This window comes from Paroedura picta, chromosome 2 (assembly GCF_049243985.1).
Source record: "Paroedura picta isolate Pp20150507F chromosome 2, Ppicta_v3.0, whole genome shotgun sequence".
Lineage (NCBI taxonomy): Eukaryota > Metazoa > Chordata > Lepidosauria > Squamata > Gekkonidae > Paroedura > Paroedura picta.
In genome coordinates this window covers 45,439,152-45,452,109 of record NC_135370.1, presented here as the reverse complement: position 1 = coordinate 45,452,109, position 12,958 = coordinate 45,439,152, and positions in this window count along the sequence as shown.

The window sequence follows — 12,958 nt, the reverse complement described above, 5'->3', positions numbered from 1 at the left end:
CCGGCCTGCTCCGGTAGGCCTGTTGCTTTCCGCCTCAGGGGAAGCGGCCACAAAGATCCCTTTCCCCACGCGGCCAGGAGGCTGGTGCGGGGTGGGGGTGACGTGGGCCTAGTGGGCGTTTTCTCTGCCTGGCCTACCTCGCAGGGCAGTCGCGGCGCTGCTAAAACGGGGGAGGGAAGCACCCTGGAGGCTCCCTGCGAGAGCGGCAGGTGAGAAAGGCGCCGAACTTGAGAGGTGTCCTCGATTTAAGAAGGAGAAGAAAAAAAGAGACATTTTTCTATGCAAGACTCGGTGCAGCCAGAACAATAATGCACACACACTGGGGAGGTTGAAGGTTTTGACCCCGCTGGCGGACTCAGGGTGATGTACAGCATATGGATATTAAAAACATCACGTTAAAACATTATAAAACATAATTTAACCCTGCCCCACTTTTTCCTCTTTCCCTTTCCTGGCAGCCCCCACTTCTCGGGTTTCCCTCTCTCATCCCATTAACCAGCCAGCCAGCCTATCTGCTCTGTCTTTACCTTTCCTTTCAGCCTGTACACAGGAAAACTTGGCCCAGGTGTGCAGTGACAGCTGCTGGTCAGAGTTGCCCAGAACTTGCAAGGGGCAACTTACTTTCCCCATACTATTCTTTCTCACAATCTTAAAAATCTGACCCCCATCTTTGACCTAAAGCAGTTTATATAATTCTTGCTCTGGAAAATTCCCTGCTACTTCCCCCCTGCCTTTTACTTACCAAAACAACAGAATTGAAGGCTAGCAATAGTGTGGTGATTGTCCATTATTTGGGTTTCGAGGGATTCTATTATTTTTTAATTTTTAGTTAAAAATAGAAATAAAACTAAGACATTGTTCTGAAATACAAATTAAAAAGCTGTTATAAAACATAAATTATACAAACACAATCACACCAGCCTGAACATGCTAGATCTTGGAAGCTAAACTGGATTAGGCCTGGTTAGTACGTGGAGAGGTGGTTTTAGGGGCTTAACGTCCCTCCTATAGATTTTGATTTCAGATTTTTCTGAAAACCTAGGGCTTTCCTCACATTTGCAGAAAGATTGGCTACTGTGTGATGCAGAATGTTGGACTGGATGGACCATTGGCCTGATCCAACATGGCTTCTCTTACGTTCTTACTCTGTGGCTTTAATCTCTGGATATAGGTATCTGTAGATATGGCCATATTGAAGACTTGGTGGGGGGGATACTTAATTTCCCCCCTTCCCACAGTATTTCCCCTCTGGCAGTCCCATATCATATCTGCTTTCTTGGTTTCCTTCTCCCACCCCAATATTCAGCTGTATTTACTATTCATTTGATTAATTTATATCCTGCCTTTTCCTCTTCTTGTTCTCTTCATTTTATTCATACAATACAGCAAACCTGTGAAGAAGAATGCTGAGAGTGAGTGACTGGCCCCGTGCCAACCATTCATAGCAGACTGGGGACTTGAACCTGGGACTGCTGGACAATGTCTTTGTACATTACCACACTGGGTTTCATGAGGTGGCTGCTGTCAAGAGTAGTAAGTCACCAGGTGCTCATGATCAGGCCTGTCTGAGTTGTGCAAGTTATTGTAGTGATTGCTGCCAGGCCAAGCCCCAATGAAGAGAGCAGAGGTGGACCGGGTGGTCCAGGTGTCTCTAGAAAAGGGTCCGCCCCTTTCCCTTGCCTTTTACTGACAGAAACCTAGTTCTAAAAGCAGGCATGACTGTTATGGCTGCCTAGCAACCCCCACAATGGTGATTTAGGTTCTGAAAGGTACAGGTCCTGTTTCCGTTATTTTGGGGGAGCGGCTTACGCTTGCTTACTTCCCTTTGATTTCAGATTTTTTTGCTAGTCTGGAGCTTTCTTGGATTTGTAGGGAAGATCTTATCTGTTCTTGGCTTGAATCCCTGGATTTAAGTATCTATAGATTTAGCAGTATTGAGAATTAGCTATATTGATGATCCATATACCCATACAATAACTTGACTTGGTATCCTTGCATAATATATATGGACAGTTAAGATTTACAACCAGAATACATTATGTATTTATTAAATAGATTTTATATATGTGAAATACAAACATATATTAACTTCTAGATGTAGATTGTACAAGGGTATGTATGTGTTTATTGAACAATGTTTGAGTCTAGTGTGCATGTAATGCCCACATAGTTTAATTTGGATTATAAACTTTTGGGTGCATACACACTTCTTCAAATATATTGAAACAGACTTCCTTAAGCCTTACATATTGGTAAAGAGAGACTGAGGGAGATTAGTTGCCAGGATGGGCTAGTTAAGAGTCAAGGTGCATAAGAACTGGGAGAGAAGTATAGCTGAGATCGACACATTAGCATACGAATAAAAGAGTTAAAATGCAGCTAAGTTTGAGGTGCCCCAGCTGTAGATCATGAGCAACAGCAAAAGGTATTCTGTTGTGTGTCTATTTTTCTTCTTCAGACCTTTGCCCCTAGTGAGCGTATTTGGTGTATAATAGTTCTAGTAAATAACACTTCATTCTGTGTAGACGGAGACATTCTCTCTGCTACTGGAAATCCTGCCTTGCCCAATACGTGGATAATTAAAATAATGGAAGGCTCAAATGCCTCGTGAGTAGTTTTTCCTATTTTCATAATTGCTACCTGTTTCCTTTAAAATTAGTCCCCAAGCTGAATCTAGTATACAAAGAGGAGATTCCTGCATTCTTCTGTATTCATTATGTGACTTTTAAAATGTTTTTATTTTTTGCTTTTTGCTGAACATCTAGTTTGCTTTAAAGCGTAGATTTTGTGTCAGAATTTGTCTTTGTAAACATATATACCTTGAATTCTTTCTACTAATCAGGGTGCCAGATTTAAAAGTAAGTACTGCACTTTTTATTCCTAACAGTACAATGTGCTAAGTTCCTTAGTGGAACCTTGCTGGTAGCAGCAACTAATTTTGGTTGTGAAATGCAGTGCATGTAGACATGAGGTACAGTTAAGACTGATTGCACTATTGTAAAATATTATAGTTTAGACCTTTATTCTGTATTTGCTTTATTCTGCTGCTATGGAATAAGATTTTTGGCTTGGGGGGGCGGGGGATCGAATTCAAAACTCCAATCAGAAAAGGAAGTTCTTTAAATTTAAAGGGTCCACTGCATGCTACTGTTTTCAAACCCATCTTTTAAATGACTCCCCCCTTGATAAGGTAACCTTACTGGTAAATTTCTTCAGTACACAGTCTACAGTGCGAACAGCAAGCGGCTGCTACAAATTTCCGCAAATGGTTAGCAAGCCAAGGTAATATTTTTGAAAAGGGAGATTTTCACATTGCCTATATATACGTTGCTCTTATCTTGATGCCCCAAGAGCTAGTCATAAAAAAGGCATTCTGGTAAACAAATTATAGCAAGTCTTGAGGCACAGGTCACTGGGCTAAAAAGAACACAACAGAACAGAAAAAAAATGCTCGTTGACAACTACCTGCAGTGGGTCACTGTTTCCTGCTGGTCTTTGAGTGGCAGGTGGTAAACACATTAAGGACTGGATCCAACTAGTTTTTCTGCTGGCGAAAAAAAAATTGATCCCATTGGGGATTATAGAGCCTGCACATTCAAAATCCACGTGGGATGGTGCCTGTAGTATGGAGAGGAATTGGTGAGACAGGGCAAGGGGTGGCTGGATCCATTTCTAGGTGACTTTCACAGAGGTCTGCTATTTAGCAGACTGGAAATTCTGTCTCCTGCACCCCTAGCAAACTGATGTCTGTCTGTCTGTCTGGAAAAGCCTGTGTTGACAATAACTTGACTTGGTATCCTTGCATAATATATATGGACAGTTAAAAACATGCTTAATATCCTAGAAATATGGTTAGTTCTGCGTTTCTATAATTTCCTTAAAACTCCTCAGTTATCCAAGCTTCCCTTTTCTCTGGAAATAGATGCAAATTGATAACTTGTCTTTAGATGCGAAGTGTTATGCAAATTGCAGGATAGGCGACGAAGTTATATGGAATGCCCCTTTTCCATATTTCCTTGTAGTTGTTATGAGCTTTATGATATGAATCCCAAAGCATTATTTTCTATTTTTTGAGTGCTGTGCCCAGTAAAATTGCTTTCTGATTCTTAGCTCATATTATATTGGCTTAGCCTACATTGTCAATTTGAAATGGATTCCAAAGGAGAAATTCTACAGCCCCGTGCAACTGATAGGTAGAAATGAAGAGGAGCTGAAGAATAGCTCGTTTTTGTACCCCACTTTTTTACTTCCTGAAGGAGTCTCAAAGGGGCTTACAGTCGCCTACCCTTCCCCTCCCCACAAGATAGGTGGGGCTGAGAGAGCTCTGAGAGAACTCTCCCAAGGTCATGCTGCTGGCTTCATGTGGAGGAGTAGGGGATCATACCTGGGTCTACAGATTAAGGGTTGCTGCTCTTCACCATTACACCAAGCTGGTGTATGGAAGGGGAAGATTGCCACCTCTTATTGGAACCAGTTTCTTCTTTTAATTACATTTATTTTCTGGCCTATCTCGTGAGACTTAAGATGGATTACAATAGAATAAAAACATACATTTATCTACATGCATTTAAAGTGTCCTTTCATACCCTGTGTGCATATAGAGAAATGTCCATATGCTTTCCACATACAATCTGTACCCACAGGACTTATGTTTGCGTTTCTGTGAACAATGTTCTGAAAGCTAGTTCCATTTAATAAAATATGATTTACTTCTGAGTAGATCTGCTTAAAATTGTTCCCTGTGTATAGGGAATCTGGGTGCATTGGATCTATAGATATAAGTTCCTACCTTGATTGTGTAGCTCAGAACTGGAGTATCTGGCTCATGCTGCCATCCACATATTTGTACTCTGACTATATGAGCAGGAAGCTATCACAGTCCCCAGTTTCCAATTCTTCAGAGCCTCCATTTGCATTTCTGTGCTCCTACGCAAATGGTTCTCTCCATGAGAATTTATCACTTGGAAAAAAATAAATCTGTAAATCTAGCACTATTCTTTCGGTTCATGAATCATTGGATGCATCTGTTCTGTTTATTCCCCCTGGTCACTTCCGGCTTATGGCAACCTAGTGGGGTTTTCAAGGTGAGAAATGTTCAGAGATGGTTTGCCATTGCCTGCCTCTGTATCCTGATCCTGCACTTCTTAGTAGTCTTCTATCCAAATAATAACAAAGTCTGACCCTTCTTAGCTTTTGATATCTGAGCAGACTGGGCTAGCTCAGTGGTTCTCAACCTTCCTAATGCTGTGACCCTTTAATACAGTTACTCGTGTTGTGATGACCCCAGCCATAAAATTATGCAAGTGTTCTTTCACAGAAATTAAACCAAAACTGACAAATTGCGTGAAGATCCATTGTTCATGATTGTATATAAATTGGTTTTTCCTTGGGATTTCTTAGTTCAGTTCTGCCTCTTGTCCTACCGTGCCGATCTCGCGCTGCCACTTGGAGCGCCTGGTGGGAGACTGCGCTGCGCTGGAGGCACTTCTGGAGCGGCTGGCAGCTGAGTGTGGGCGCCTGCAGGAGGAATGGCAACAGTGGCAGTCTGTCCCCCCCCCCCGGCCAAACTGCTCGCGACCCCTGTGAAAGGGTCATTTGACCCCCAAAGTGGTCCCAACCCCCAAATCACAGCAATCCTGTTGTATACTGCAGTTTTTTTCAAGTTCTGGTTTTAAGGTGAGATCTCAAGATACAGGGAATACGTTTTGCACATTTGACCATTTCTTTATGTTTTGTTTCACTGTTATGGTTGTCACTTGAGGTAATGAAAGTGAGATTTGTAATGGCTTGTAAATGACAGGGAGTATCAGTCCTTCTAAGAGGGGATATTCATTGGGGATAAAGAGAGGACATAGGAAGTTGTGAAACTTTTAAAACATTGCTTAAATATCATTTTGCTATGCTTTAAAATGTGATATGACTACATATTAAAGAAGTATATTCTTTTAACTCCCACTGAAATGGAGATTTAAACTGAAAATGGTGTACAATAACAATTCTGTGCAGCGTTTAATTATCAAATTTAGCTGGCAGAAAATATTTGGTGTTTAAGACAGGTCCAAGTGTATCTTTTGTGCTTGTCCCAGTTCTCCATACAATGAGAATTTACAAGTTCAGTTTTTCTTTGCATTAGAACATTCTGGTGGCTTATATCACCCTTACAATATCTGGATGATTTGCAAATATCAAAACAGGCCGCAACAGAGTCAAAAACACTTTTGTAGGAAACTATCTTAGTCACTACTCCTTCATCAAACCAGCAGTACCCCAAGAATGCATTCACTGCAACATGATCACACCTCTATCTGTTTCTGTCTAATTTAGATCTAAGACTCCTCTTCCCTCAGCAGGTACATTAAGTGGCATCATAATTTGAAGGCTGGATTCTTGGCTTTCAGTTGCCCTTCCTCGGGAACACAGAGATTAATTTATATCCTCGATACTCATCAGCTGTCCATTAATTATCTTGAAGATGACCAACATGTGTTAGCCGGGGACTTGGATAGTTTTCTGGGGCAAGCAACAGTTTGTCAGCTTCACGTGCCAGCCTTGCAGAATTTTGAGGATTGATATCAGATATTCTGAAAGCTGATCAAGGGAGAAGACAAGCATAATAAAAGAGCTCAAGGCACACAGTTCAAATATGCTGCCGCCTCATCTTCATAGTTTCTGATGACAAAGATAGCAAAAGACTCTTTCCTTTGATAGGTCAGCACAATGACCCCTGAAGTAGGGTTGCCAGCTATTGGCTGGGAAATACCTGGAGATTTTGTGAGTGGAGCCTGAAGAGTGGGATTTGGGAAGGGGTAGAATGCTATAGATACCACCTTCCAAAGTAGCCATTTTCTCCAGGTGAACTGATCTCTGTTGCCTGGAGATCACATGTAATAGTTGGAGATTTTCAGCCACTCCCTGGAGGTTGATAAACCTACCCCTGAGGCCTAAAACAAGTCATTAGCTTACTGGGAGTCACACAAGAAGATCAAAAACTTAAGAATAATACAGGCTTATCTGTAACAGCAGGCTTGCTGTTAATAAATAATAAATAAATAGCTAAGGGCTAAGTGGGCGGTGAGTGGGCTCTGCCTTGCACAGGCCACGCCTGCTCCTGCCCACTCAGCCGGCCAAGGGCTCTCTGCCCCATTGTCTGCGGATTGCTGCTGGATGCTCCCCAGGACACATGTAAGTGCCCTTGGGGTGGGGGACAGTGGAGGGAGGGCAGCCTTTCCCTTCCTGTTGGGCCCCAAAGCTTTGTGGCCCAACGTGAAGTGGCTTTGGGCCAGGGTGGGAAGGATTCCCTTCCCTTTGGGCTGCAAAGCCCTCTTGCTGCCTCACAGAGCTGGCGAGAGGGCTTTGTGGCCCAAAGGGAAATGGCTGTGGCGCCGGTGGGGGGGGGGAATTCCCTTCCCTTTTGGCCGCAAAGCCCTCTTGCCGCCTCACAGAGCCAGCAAGAGGGCTTTGCTGCCCAAAGAGAAGCCTTTCAAAGCCCATTTTTAAAATGGGCTTTGATACCATTCGAACAAACAAAATTAAGAATACTATTAGGCAACACAGTTTCTAGAGTTAATTAGCAAAGTTCACAACAAAAGCTAACTTTTTCTTCCCGGCAATTTAGTACCCATCATTAATTGGTGCACCATTCAGAATTGCAGAGTCCAGGCTGGAAGCTCATGTGTCTTGTCCCATAGGATCAAATGTTAGTGTACTGTCACCCTTACCTAAGGCCCAGTTACAGTTTCTTGCTCTCTGGCATCAGATGGTATTCAGAATTCTATCAGAATGCTCATTCACCGGAGCCCTCCAAGATATGATGGAAGTGGCTTTGGGCTTCCTCCTCCCATCTAGTTACTGAACTGAACAGCCTTTTTCACTTAGCCAATTACCGCATTCTGATACCAGGCCTTGAAAGAGATGTGGATAGTATCTGTGAGAAATGTGCAAGCTGAGGCAGACCCACTAGGGTACTTTGCCCCACAGAGGCTGGTTTTGCACACTGGTAGCCACACTGAGCTGCTGCTGGTACATTTCTGCAGTGCTTTATGCTCCACAGCTTTCTGTATCCCCATGGGAAACATATTTCAGTGGGGCACATTGTCCCCCACTGAAATATGTCCCCTGAGAAATGCAGTGGCAGCGGACAGGTTCCCCATGTGAGGTGGTGACGGCAGGGGTTTTATTTGGCAGGATGGTGGGATTGCGTGGAACACAATCCCACCTTCCTACAATTTTTTCTTAAAAGCCCCACTCTTTAAAAGCTTAAAAGCAAATGCCACAAAGCTGACTGAGACATTTTTTGCCCCTTCTGGGCCACTGTAGGATGGGGAGGAGCTGGGCCTAGAAGGCATGGCTCTTCCATGTCTACACGGGCCTGCCGCTGGACAGACCCCATTGGCTTCCGCTTTGAAAAAGGGGAATGTAGATTCTTCTGCATTCTGTTCAGGTAGGGCAAATAAGGGCCTGTTCTGGGGCAGGCATGTGAGGGTTGACGTCATATGGAAGGAGGGATTAGCTCCACTTCCATATGAGCTCTCTCTTGGCCTTTTGAGAACCAGTTTGGTGTAGCGGTTAGGAATGCGGACTTCTCATCTGGCATGCCAGGTTCGATTCTGTGCTCCCCCACATGCAACCAGCTGGGTGACCTTGGGCTCGCCACAGCACTGATAAAACTGTTTTGACAGAGCAGGAATATCAAGGCTCTCTCAGCCTCACCTACCCCACAGGGTGTCTGTTGTGGGGAGAGGAATGGGAAGGCAACTGTAAGCCGCTTTGAGCCTCCTTCGGGTAGGGAAAAGCAGCATATAAGAACCAACTCTTCTTCTTCTGTTCTGCCCGTGTGGAATCGGCCAGATGTTGTTTCCAATTGTATAGGACTGATGTTAGGTTCTAGTCCAGAGAGACAGAAAAATGTATACAGTAGTTGTACATATTCAACAGATGGCTAGTGCTATTGTGTTTTGTTTTTTTTACAGCATTACTAACCTGTTTGAGAAGAATTGGCATGAATGCAAGCACAACCTGAGCCATTTTCTGTTTAATGTGTTATTTTATTTAGATTAAAAAGCTTTAGCATTTAGTACCTAGGGAGTGAAAACTCTCAGAACACAAGCAGTTGCTTCCGTATTTCCCACTGGAAGAAACCCACTCCTTCAGTCAGTCTGGACTGAGGGAACGGCTAATTTCTTTGCAGACCGAAGCCAGAACAGCAACAGCAGGAACCATTGAAAAGAGTACTTTAAGTGAACATTTTGAGGCTGCTGCTTTCTTTGTGTTACTTGGCACCATCTGTTAAGACTTGGCTTTATTCAGAGTGCCGAAAAGGCTCTGAAGATCTTGACTCTGCAAACGCTGGCATGTTCATAGCCATTTTGATTCAGTTTTACCTTTCGTTATAAAGTTGTTGGGTTTATGATAGATGTTCCCTTGAAAATGGTAAAACCTTGGACGTTTTCTTTTCCAAGCAATTTCACAATTCCTTGCCAATCTACAAGCGTGCTGTTGTTTATTAATTTGAATTCCCAGCCATCCTCCAGCTGTTCAGTTGGTCAAAGATCATTTAAGAGAAGGTTCTATGTAGCCAGGGTCCTGACCAATCTAATTATGGACATCTTCTGCAATGCAGACGAATGTGGCTCTCCTTGATTCAGCCACACTTTGGAAAGATTGGATGAACTATCTTAAATCATGCATAAAATTTCTGTGAATGGAAGGGTGCCTATGGAGTGTAACTTCCCTGACCCCCCCCCCTCAAATCTTCAGGAAGGAGTATCAGTTTTCAAGAGACTACAGGAAACAGTTCTTCTGGAGAATTAAATGTTATATGTCACAAATTCCCAATATTGCATTAAACAAAAAAAAAGTAGGAATAGTTTGAAACTGGCAATCCTACTTCCCAAGGGAAGAACACTTCCTATTCCAGGGCAGGCTGAGAAAGCAGTGCCTGTTAAGTAATATAGAACAGTTAGATTCAAGTCCAGGAACACCTTACAGATCAACAAGATTTTTGGGATATGAGGTTTGGAGAGTCAAAGCTCCTTTAATCTGATATGATGATGCTAGAAAATGTAGGCTCACCCTGTTTCAACAGATAAGTGCTGGCATCAAGGACATTCTTGAAGATCTCTCATTTAGAGAGCTGTATTTGGTGAATTTCATGTAACAAAATTTTATTTTCTCATGCCTCAAAACTGTTCTTTTCAATCTCATTTTAGATCTCTAGTTACAGCTGCATCCTTTTATTCTGCTTTGTATCTATTCTACTTCCTGACTCTGGGAGTAATGTATGATCTCTTTATTGTTTAAATACCCATAAGAATTTGCTGTTTTTCTTTTGAACTCAGAATAACAGTTGCCCCAATACATACAGTTGCATGCAACTGAGATTTTCTAAACCAGTGGTCCCCAACCTGCGGGCCGCGGCCCGGTGCCGGGCCGCAAAGGCCATGGAACGGGCCGCGGCTCCCTCTCCCCGCCCCGCCCCCGCAGTAAAAAACTTCCCAGGCCGCAAGCTTGCGGCCCGGGAAGCTTCTTACTGCGGGAGGCGGGGAGAGGGAATCAAGGCCGGGCCGCGCCTGTGCGGGCCACGCCCGCTCGGCCCGATCCGCGGGCGCGGCCCGTGGGCGCGGCCCGATCCGTGGGCGCGGCTCGCGGGCGCGGCTCGGGTGCGGCCCGATCCGCGGGCGCGGCATGGGTGCGGCCCACGGGCGCGGCGTGGGCGCGGCCCGATCCGTGGGCGCGGCCCGCGGGCGCGGCCCGATCCGCGGGCGTGGCCCGCACGGGCGCGGTCCGCGGGGGCGCGGCCCGATGCCCTGCCGGTCCCCAGCCTCGGAAAGGTTGGGGACCACTGTTCTAAACGGTCAGTTGGGTGGGATAACCCTCAGCTCACCTATTCCCTTCATCTTGAGGAGAGTGGCGGGCTTCCCTTCTAATAGGCCCTTGGTGTAGGAACCTAGCCCTACCGTCCTTCCTACTCTTTTCCCCGTAGACTCTTTAAAGGGCTTCATTCTTGGCCCCTACAGGCCTGGGGAAGGCCTGGCTTCTCTGCAACTCTTTCAACTCTGTCAGCTCCTGTCTTCAGGAGGAGGCTGGTATGAGTTTCACAGCCCTGTTGCTGGCTTGGCCACACTTGGTAGCTTCCGATACCCCCCCCCCCCCCCGCCAGCTCCTTGACCATTCAGACTTGCACTTGATAGGGCTGTGCCTGCTGCAAGCAGCTTCAACACTGCTTCCTCCATTCTCATTCACTGCGTGGCTGTCTTCTGACACCTGCCAGGTAGGCTGTTCCAGCTCAGCTGGCTGTGGATTAACCTCTGTGATCTGGAGATCATAGTGTGGCAGTTTTTCCCTGCCTATTCTCCAGAGGTTTTTTGGCGTCTTCCTTATTTGATCTGGTATATGTGAGGATGCCACCGGCATCCTCTCTCTTGAAGAAATGTGTAGAGTTCATCACATTGTTCAGGAAAAGCAGTTATGCAGTGGCACGTGGCACTGCAAAGAGTTCACAGAAGCCCTTGATGCTGATGCCACTTTCAGAGATCCCCCCCATGTAAGCGCCCACATTTTGAATGTGGGATTCATGACGAGGAGTGCAGTAGTCCAGAAGAAATCTTCAAGTGGGAGTTCTGCTGTCTTGTAGGCACAGTTGTTTGTTCAATGGATTAGCAACTCAGGCAGTTTGTGTCTCACAGGAAAACATGGGGATTTTTGTACAGTCTTGAAAAGGAGACACCACACCAAGTATGGATCTATATAGAGCCCTCAGGGATGGTGACAACTCCAACATTAATGGTGCAGATGTTTTTTGGAGCTGGGCCATCGCTAGCAGATTCTACCTTCAGGAAAAAGCTCACCAAGAGATGTGTTGGATGGGCTGAGTTTTGCAGCCTCACTGCTGGTTTAGTCACACTACGCAGCCTCTCCTGGCCCTTTGGATAGGGATGTCAGTCCCCAAGTGGGACCTAGGGATCTTATACAATTACAGGTAATCTCCGGACTAGAGATAAGTTCCCCTGGTGAAAATGGTTTCTTTGAGGGGTGGACTCCATAGAATTATGCAACACTGAAGTCCCTCCCTACCCCAAATCCCACCCATTCCCAGTTCTACACTCAAATTCTCCAGATGTTCCTTAACCCAAAGCTGGCAACCCTACCTTTGGTGTGCAATTCACTTGTTAGGATAGTTTTTGTTAGTGTTGTGGTGCTAGCCCCATATTTTAATAGTTTTAAATGTTAAACTATGTTAATTTGTTAATTTTATATTTGTTATGGTTTTAATATTGTAAGTTGTCACGAGACCTTTTGGGTGAGCCCTAAGGGGAAAAAATAAATAAATGCAAGGTATTCATAATACCAAATTGAGTGCTTTTTAATTTTTTGACTACTCAAATGTTTTTTTATTTTTTATTTAGCTTTATATTTATATACCGTCACTCTCAAAAGTCTCATGGCGGTTTACATAGATTCATAAGAACAATAAAATCCCATAAAACCCCATTAAAATGTAATTAAAACACAATATCACGATGGCGGATAATAAATATATAACCCACTCCCCCCCCCATCCAGCAAAGGTCTGTTACTCTTTATCTGGGAGCGAGGGACTTAGTTGGTTTCGGCTAGAGATCCACAGCTGACAGCGCCGGGAGTCGCCCTGGCCCTGATCTGAGTAGCACTACGAATTCTCCTGACACTTCCAATGACCGTTGCCATGGGTGAGTGTAGCTTCTCAAAAAGTGAAGCTTATCAAAATATACTTGTGAGTTTCTCATCTCCCATGGTAGACCATGTCATTTGCTATCCTGTACATCAATCAAGAACATAATTCAAAACCTAGATCTCTCTGCCACTGTGCTAGAGTTTGCACAAGCCAAATCCTGATAAAACCCTATTCTGTACAGTGGCAGTGGACCAGACAACAGAGCGGAACGGTCCTAGTTTATTCTATATGCATTTTTAACATAAC